This window comes from Argopecten irradians, chromosome 9, assembly GCF_041381155.1.
Source record: "Argopecten irradians isolate NY chromosome 9, Ai_NY, whole genome shotgun sequence".
NCBI classification, from domain to species: Eukaryota; Metazoa; Mollusca; class Bivalvia; order Pectinida; family Pectinidae; genus Argopecten; species Argopecten irradians.
Genome location: NC_091142.1, coordinates 22,687,783 through 22,697,258, shown reverse-complemented (window position 1 = coordinate 22,697,258; position 9,476 = coordinate 22,687,783).

The window sequence follows — 9,476 nt, the reverse complement described above, 5'->3', positions numbered from 1 at the left end:
GTGGATTTGAATATCAAATAGCGGTTTGCAGAGCAAAATAAAAAGAGTAACTCCTGAAAATGTTACGTGTTGTACAAACATTCCATCCATAAGTTTTAATTTCACAGATCAGTTGAAATTGGATTTTTGTCTCTTCCATATTTGGTGATTCAGTCCACCTGGGTATAGACAGACAGACATTCTTTATTTCCTATAAATCGAGATTGCGTACATGTCATTTTAACATTTCAATTTAACTGCAAAACGGACGTATTTACATTATAATTACAAGAACTCAGTCATTGAGGAGTACATTCATCTCCGTAAACATCCCTTCCACTGCATTGCTTAGAGCAACGATCATATTCTGCCATTCGATATCCTCCAATTGAATAAGTGTCCTTCCACCGAGAATGAATGAACACTTTTCATCTGGCTCTAATGTGTCAAAACTAACGTATTTCTCTACGCTAATACAGTTTACAATTTGATCATATAAGTTGTCCCTGCTTTTGTACAGTGATGGACACTCAACTAAGAAATGTTTTACGTCATTGTCCACTCGTTTGTTGCACAGTTTGCAAATTGCATCGTTAAGCTCAATCCGGTACGAAAGTTTGACCAATTCACAGATTTTCCACGTATTTTTTGGAAATTTCAGTGTTAAATCCCATAAGGGATTTGGTCCGAGAAAATGGTGAACTGCCTTATAATATGATAAATTAGGACGATTTTTACATTTTTCCGACCATATATCAAAGTAAAAATTTGTCACTGCGTTTTTAATGAACGATTTCCACTGAAATTCTCTATAAAATTCACCGGAGATAACAAAGTCAAAGAAGAAGGCTTCAATGCTAAATTTCACCATTGTGTCGAGGATATCCACGATAAAGCTGACGTTTCTAAGTTTTTGTGGCGTAAACATAAATGTACATAAACGAATAATAAAGAGAGTTTTCCAAACAAAAGACGACTTAGCACGACACAGCTTGTTCCATAGATACAGTTTCCTAACTTCCACATCCGACCATATATCGTCAGGTAGATCTATAGCCCTGGCAGTTATAGCTGAGGGTGATGTTTTCTCAAAGCTTTGGCATCTTCGCGCAGCGTACCGTATTGTTGTATTCAATACATCATTCGATTTCTGCGTAGTATTCGCCCAAAGTTCACATCCATAGAGCATACCTGGTATGATAATTGCCTTAATGAGATTTGCACTTTTTAGAGGGTTTAACCCGCCAGGATAAATACCTACACTTATTAAACTGTTGAGGTTCCGTCTACCTTTGTTACACGCGTTTACTATGCCAACGTCAGCTTTAAGGTCAGAACAAAAGGTAATTCCCGCGTAAACTTTCGAGTTAGTCCATTCTATTATTGCGCCTCCAAGTGAGCACACTGCTGTAGGGTAACTGGCATTTCGTTTCTTGTGAGAAAATTGCATCAGCGAAGATTTGCAAGAGTTATAGTTTAGCCTCCAGGTTTTAGCATAGGCGTTAACGATATTAAGTTGAGCTTGTAGATTTGCAATACTACCTGCCAATACGAGAGTGTCGTCGGCTAACAAAACACAAGGAACGTGTAATGTCTGAATATGTAGGCCAAATTTTGCGTCATCAAGGTCACGCGCAAGATCATTTATCATAACGAGAAACATCCAGGCTGACAATGTTCTCCCTTGACCGACCCCTTGCTTGACCGGATAGGGTTCGCTCAGTTTACCTTCAAATAATACGCGTGATGTTACGTTTTGAAATGAATTGTTTAATATTCTCCAGAATTTTCCATTGAAACCTAAGTTGTACACTTTGTGTAGAAGCCCGTCTATCCATACACTATTAAATGCTTTGGCATTGTCCAGGAAAGCTGCGAATACGTTGGACCCATTTTCGATGTAATGACAGATTGATTCCTTTACCGTGAATGCGGCCATGATACTGCCACATTCCTGTCTGAATCCTTGTTGTAATTTATGTGGAAACTGAATTTCGGCACAACGAGCTGATATGCGTTGGTAAAGAATTTTTTCAAATAACTTCTGTAGAACCGATGTTAATGTAATGTCTCTGTAGTTGTTTTTGTTCAGTTTATCTTTATTTCCGCCTTTGAATAGTGTTATAACTATGCCTTTTTTAAAATGATCGGGATATTCCTCTTTGATTAGTATTTGGTTAAACAACATAACAATCGCTTCTAGTAGGCTTTTGCCGCCATAACGGATATGTTCGATTACTATGCCGTCGTGGCCTGCGGCTTTACCATTTTGCATACTTCTGACTGCTGCTTCAGCTTCTCTTAAAGTTATTGAGCGACCACAAATGCCATCTTCATTCTCATAGCTATTTACAACCATGTTCTGAATATCCATTTGTACCCTGATCTTATGAATATCATCAAAATCATTTTCCTCAGATGGTAGAGCTAGTTGCCAAAGTAGTGATTTACCATCTTGAAATGAAGGTTCCGTTATTGATAATTTGAAAAAAGTTTTAATAGAATTATTAATATATATCTATTTTTTTACCTGAAAATGTAACTTTTAAAACTAAAACTTTCCTACACAAATCCATTTTAATCTTCAACTTGTCTATTTTATCGCCGAACGCGCAAGTTGTAAACGACGATATACACAAATACACACACGGAGAAAGTAGTATTACAACAGAACATGGAATACAGACATTCGCTGATTTAGCAATACTTATTGTCGGCATGAGAGGTGAAATAATGGATCAGCTCAGTGATATAGACAATGCAAATCGACACCTCATACGCGAGCTGCGCGACGAAATACGTGGTCTACGTGAGACAATTAGGGTTAAGGATAAGACGATAAACGCTTTGGAACGAAGGATGGAATTTGTACAAAATACTATTGACCAAAAGATGGAACACGGCGATAAAGGTACGTACGCAGAGGTCACTGCCAGCAACAAACAAGTAAGGACAGATGCCTCCAAATCGAACACAACTATGGCTATCAGTCAACATGGAACAAATTCGCCAACGAAAGAACCGTCAGTTTGTCTGAATAGAGGCAGTTCAGCCGATGAACCGTCGCGCTATAGTAACAGTAAGAGCAACAGTAATAGTGAAAATGGTGTGATCAGACAGAGCCGAGATAATCAATGTAAAAAAGTTGATAGTGAACACCGCAATGCCCAACAGAATCAGTCTTCTGAGGAGAAAAAGACATCCGCTTACGAGTTTCGCGGCGTGCGTCGTAAAGCTAGAAGCAAACGACTCTTAATGTCACGCATTACTGCAGATGGCTCAACAGATGAAGTTGAGAATTCAGTGAAGGCATACGCGGCGGAAGGAGGGGTTAAAGTGACTATGATGCGAGTAATAAAGTTTTGGAACACAGACGATCCAACGTATACAGCACGTATAAATGTATCCGAAGATAGTTTTGAAACGGCATTGGATCCTTACTTTTGGCCCGAGGGCGTTCTCGTACGCGAATGGGAGGATCGTGTCGACAACCGATATGGAAGCCGCGAAGGTGAATGGTCGAGAAGGAAAAATCGCCGATTTGACAATCAATATTCATGGTGATAAAGTATGTTACATTGGTGTGGTTCTTATTTATCCTCACCGTGAAGCTTCTTACGTGGAACACTCGTGGGGTAATGTATGGAGCCCCATTGCTCGCTGATATTTTGAGAGATACAGACATTGCTGTTATTACCGAGCACTGGTTACTTCCAGAACAGCTCAACTTTCTCGATACTATTGACAGTAATTTTGAATCTTTCGGACGCAGCGATACACGAATTCCTATCGAATTGGAACTGAGGACGCATCCGCGAGGGTTTGGTGGAATTGCGATACTGTGGAACAAATGTTTGAAGGTATCTCCTCTTCTTAATGAAGGAAACGATCGCATTATAGGCGCGTCGATACAACTCGATGACAAATCGTTTGTATATGTGTTTGGTGTTTTGATGCCGTCAACTAACTTATCGATGGTTTTATATCGAGAAACTCTTCAGACTTTAAATGATTTATACCAGTTATATAGTGAACAAGGGCAAGTTATAATTCTTGGAGACTTTAATGGACACATATCTGAACGCTTCGGTAAAAAGAATATGCGCGAAACCAACGACAGAGGAGCACTCATTGAAACTTTCATCACTGAGAATTATCTCGTATCGGTCAACTCACAAGAATGGTCGAAGGGCGGCAATGTAACGTACGTTTCATGGGATGGATTGAATAGTTCACTGATTGACCATATTTTAATAGAAGCACAATACATCGACAATGTAACACAATGTGTTATACACGACGATCATTTTCTAAACGCGTCAGATCATCTTCCTGTGTCCTTTGAACTCCGATGCGCAATACGAAACAAGCCTCGAAACACTTCGACTACGGCAATACATTGGGGGAAAATATCCTCAGAACAGAAAATCGTTTACACTGAGAAAGTCTCGCAGTCGATCAAAAAGGTTATCAATAATTACGAGAAAAACTGTAATGAGCTTGACAGTTTCGTACAGGACATTGTCTGTGTTATCAATGATGCATCGAAAACGCTGCCAGTTAAGCGATATCGTAAATACTTAAAACCCTACTGGAATTTTGGAAGTGTCAGACAATATCACAGGAACATGAGGCAATTCCGTAGAGCTTGGATAGAGAATGGTCGTCCGCGCGGTATGGAACATACAGTGTACAAAGACTATACAAGAATTCTAAAAAATATTTTCGTAACGCATTAAAAGAAGCAAGAGAACTTTACGAACAACAGCAGCTCGATAAGCTACAGGAAGCGGCCGAAATCGATGTCGGCACATTCTACAAGGTCGTGCGCGCACGTAGATGTTCAGATAAAAAAGGTTCAGGACTAAAAGTTGAAGATAAAATTATTCGTGACTCCGATGAACTGAGGAATGTGTGGTGTGAGCATTACAGGCAACTAGCTCTACCATCTGAGGAAAATGATTTTGATGATATTCATAAGATCAGGGTACAAATGGATATTCAGAACATGGTTGTAAATAGCTATGAGAATGAAGATGGCATTTGTGGTCGCTCAATAACTTTAAGAGAAGCTGAAGCAGCAGTCAGAAGTATGCAAAATGGTAAAGCCGCAGGCCACGACGGCATAGTAATCGAACATATCCGTTATGGCGGCAAAAGCCTACTAGAAGCGATTGTTATGTTGTTTAACCAAATACTAATCAAAGAGGAATATCCCGATCATTTTAAAAAAGGCATAGTTATAACACTATTCAAAGGCGGAAATAAAGATAAACTGAACAAAAACAACTACAGAGACATTACATTAACATCGGTTCTACAGAAGTTATTTGAAAAAATTCTTTACCAACGCATATCAGCTCGTTGTGCCGAAATTCAGTTTCCACATAAATTACAACAAGGATTCAGACAGGAATGTGGCAGTATCATGGCCGCATTCACGGTAAAGGAATCAATCTGTCATTACATCGAAAATGGGTCCAACGTATTCGCAGCTTTCCTGGACAATGCCAAAGCATTTAATAGTGTATGGATAGACGGGCTTCTTACACAAAGTGTACAACTTAGGTTTCAATGGAAAATTCTGGAGAATATTAAACAATTCATTTCAAAACGTAACATCACGCGTATTATTTGAAGGTAAACTGAGCGAACCCTATCCGGTCAAGCAAGGGGTCGGTCAAGGGAGAACATTGTCAGCCTGGATGTTTCTCGTTATGATAAATGATCTTGCGCGTGACCTTGATGACGCAAAATTTGGCCTACATATTCAGACATTACACGTTCCTTGTGTTTTGTTAGCCGACGACACTCTCGTATTGGCAGGTAGTATTGCAAATCTACAAGCTCAACTTAATATCGTTAACGCCTATGCTAAAACCTGGAGGCTAAACTATAACTCTTGCAAATCTTCGCTGATGCAATTTTCTCACAAGAAACGAAATGTCAGTTACCCTACAGCAGTGTGCTCACTTGGAGGCGCAATAATAGAATGGACTAACTCGAAAGTTTACGCGGGAATTACCTTTTGTTCTGACCTTAAAGCTGACGTTGGCATAGTAAACGCGTGTAACAAAGGTAGACGGAACCTCAACAGTTTAATAAGTGTAGGTATTTATCCTGGCGGGTTAAACCCTCTAAAAAGTGCAAATCTCATTAAGGCAATTATCATACCAGGTATGCTCTATGGATGTGAACTTTGGGCGAATACTACGCAGAAATCGAATGATGTATTGAATACAACAATACGGTACGCTGCGCGAAGATGCCAAAGCTTTGAGAAAACACCACCCTCAGCTATAACTGCCAGGGCTATAGATCTACCTGACGATATATGGTCGGATGTGGAAGTTAGGAAACTGTATCTATGGAACAAGCTGTGTCGTGCTAAGTCGTCTTTTGTTTGGAAAACTCTCTTTATTATTCGTTTATGTACATTTATGTTTACGCCACAAAAACTTAGAAACGTCAGCTTTATCGTGGATATCCTCGACACAATGGTGAAATTTAGCATTGAAGCCTTCTTCTTTGACTTTGTTATCTCCGGTGAATTTTATAGAGAATTTCAGTGGAAATCGTTCATTAAAAACGCAGTGACAAATTTTTACTTTGATATATGGTCGGAAAAATGTAAAAATCGTCCTAATTTATCATATTATAAGGCAGTTCACCATTTTCTCGGACCAAATCCCTTATGGGATTTAACACTGAAATTTCCAAAAAATACGTGGAAAATCTGTGAATTGGTCAAACTTTCGTACCGGGTTGAGCTTAACGATGCAATTTGCAAACTGTGCAACAAACGAGTGGACAATGACGTAAAACATTTCTTAGTTGAGTGTCCATCACTGTACAAAAGCAGGGACAACTTATATGATCAAATTGTAAACTGTATTAGCGTAGAGAAATACGTTAGTTTTGACACATTAGAGCCAGATGAAAAGTGTTCATTCATTCTCGGTGGAAGGACACTTATTCAATTGGAGGATATCGAATGGCAGAATATGATCGTTGCTCTAAGCAATGCAGTGGAAGGGATGTTTACGGAGATGAATGTACTCCTCAATGACTGAGTTCTTGTAATTATAATGTAAATACGTCCGTTTTGCAGTTAAATTGAAATGTTAAAATGACATGTACGCAATCTCGATTTAGAGGAAATAAAGAATGTCTGTCTGTCTGTCTGTCTGTCATATCAAGGATTTTTAACTACATAGGTGTACATATTAATTATTTGATTGTTATCATATTTAATTGATGTGTAATTCGTACAAAAGTCTGTCACATACACTGATATACATGTACTGTACATTGTACATGGGGATACAGGTATACACTGTACCCGCATACATAAATGACTTGTATACTGTAAACTCTTGGCACACGTACAGGTCTGTCGTTATGGTCACTATAGGCCTAGGGCCCTTTTCTCCCTATTTCCCCATCCCATCACCTGAGGTGACACCTTACCTGAGATGATCAGTCAGGCGTCACAGGTAAGGTATACCTATTTTCTTTAACCCCAGGGGGTCAATTATAGCATTCAATTCAATAGATATATAGCATGCTGTGACAGCCTCTGTACCTGATTAGTTTAGTAAAGTATAACGATTCATTCTCACTTAGCCAACATTCTGAAATTTACCTGTATTACCTGGCCAACATGTCAAGTTTTACACCTGAGTGAGTTTCAGCTATAGTCTGTTCTTACTTTCTATGATATTAAATATTTATAAAATAGAATTGGTACAAACATTCCATCCATAAGTTTTAATTTCACAGATCAGTTGAAATTGGATTTTTGTCTCTTCCATATTTGGTGATTCAGTCCACCTGGGTATGACGTCAGTTTTAACCGTAATATTTCTTCAAATTGAAAATACTTTTAAAAACACGATTTTAACATTGACTTAAAATATCCATGGAATTTTAAGTTATTTCATCACCATTTCTACAAAGACGTGATAAAACGATTGAAACGAGTTTTACTCCATTAATTATATTTGAAACCTAAGGAAAATGTCTGATACGTAATACTTTGTGAGCGTGTATAGGGAATCACCATCATCATGGTATTACGTTTTCAACTGTTGATACAAATATTTAGGTTTGTAATCGATATAAAATATTGAACTTTATGTACAAAGAAGACATTTCTCTGTTTACTTATCAGAGCACCCACTGATAACGCACAGACACACCGAAGACACATGCAGCACATTCCACCTGTGGACAACTTAATCCGGTGTATGTCATTACATCTCCTAAATAATGACTGTGCTCTACATAACAGACACTGCACAGACGCAATGACCTACAGAATAAGAATGTATTTGCTCAGTCACCCGATAATGTTCTGACACCCACAGACACCACATACATTACCCCAACCGGTATCGAACTCTAGAATGACGCGAGCTGTACATGTCTGTATCTCACGTTCAATTCATGTTGTAATATGTCTGATTATTTTTTCGTCATTTGAATTTCTCTACATTGCATCTTTCTAGAGTAAAACAATTATTGTTATTGTCATTGTCAGCCAATCAGCGATCATGGCTATCGTGGCACTATATCTCCGAGATACATTTAATGTCTATTGCGTTAAAAGCATACACTTTCAGTGTAAACCGACATAATTTTCAGATGCCGCAGGGTAAACTCTTCCTTCGAAGAGCAATAAAAACTTGCCATGTCATCTTAAACGCTACAAATCAGCCAAACCCGAATCTTACCGATTTCGCCGGCATCTATCTTTAATGACCGTATTATATATTACATTCACCAGTGTTTATACAGTCTATATATATATATTAGCTCAGTGTACCAAGACCCGTGTTCTAGAGCGTTCTAAGTAGTCGTTTGGTTGAGATATTCGTAGGTAGCTGATGTGACAGTGATTGATGCTATTGGTCAATAATACAACTATACAATACAACCTCGAGTGGTTAAGTGATTTGCGGTAATAGTATTCGTCAGTACATCCTCGATACAGAAGAATGTAGTCGACGAGTTACGGTCGCTGTAGTACTATCTACCCTAGTACTACAGCAAACCTGAAGGCTCCGTTTGTGACGAACAGAGGGCATGGTTGAAAAGAATAACAGTACATTGTTTGGATTGAAATTGGGCGTCGCTCTCTGTATTATTCATTACAACGGAAGTCTCTGGTGGTATTTGTTTAGTCAAGTTTTGTTTTCTTCTGAACTATCTTCAATTTTACTATTACATAATATAGGAGTGGGTTTCACGACTGTAGGTGTAACATTAACCCCAGGAATATCGAGAGTACCATCTGTGTCAAAGTACTAAAATTAAGTAAAAAGGTTACGACAAACATCTATTTTTGTCTTGATGATTACCTCTCGGCTACATTCAATTTTTCTGTATTACAGAGTTATCAGCCCTTCCGGGTAGGTATTGATGGTGACGTCATGTATTTGCGAAACGACGTGAATAGTACTCACAAAATAATTACGTAAGAATCTATCATAAGG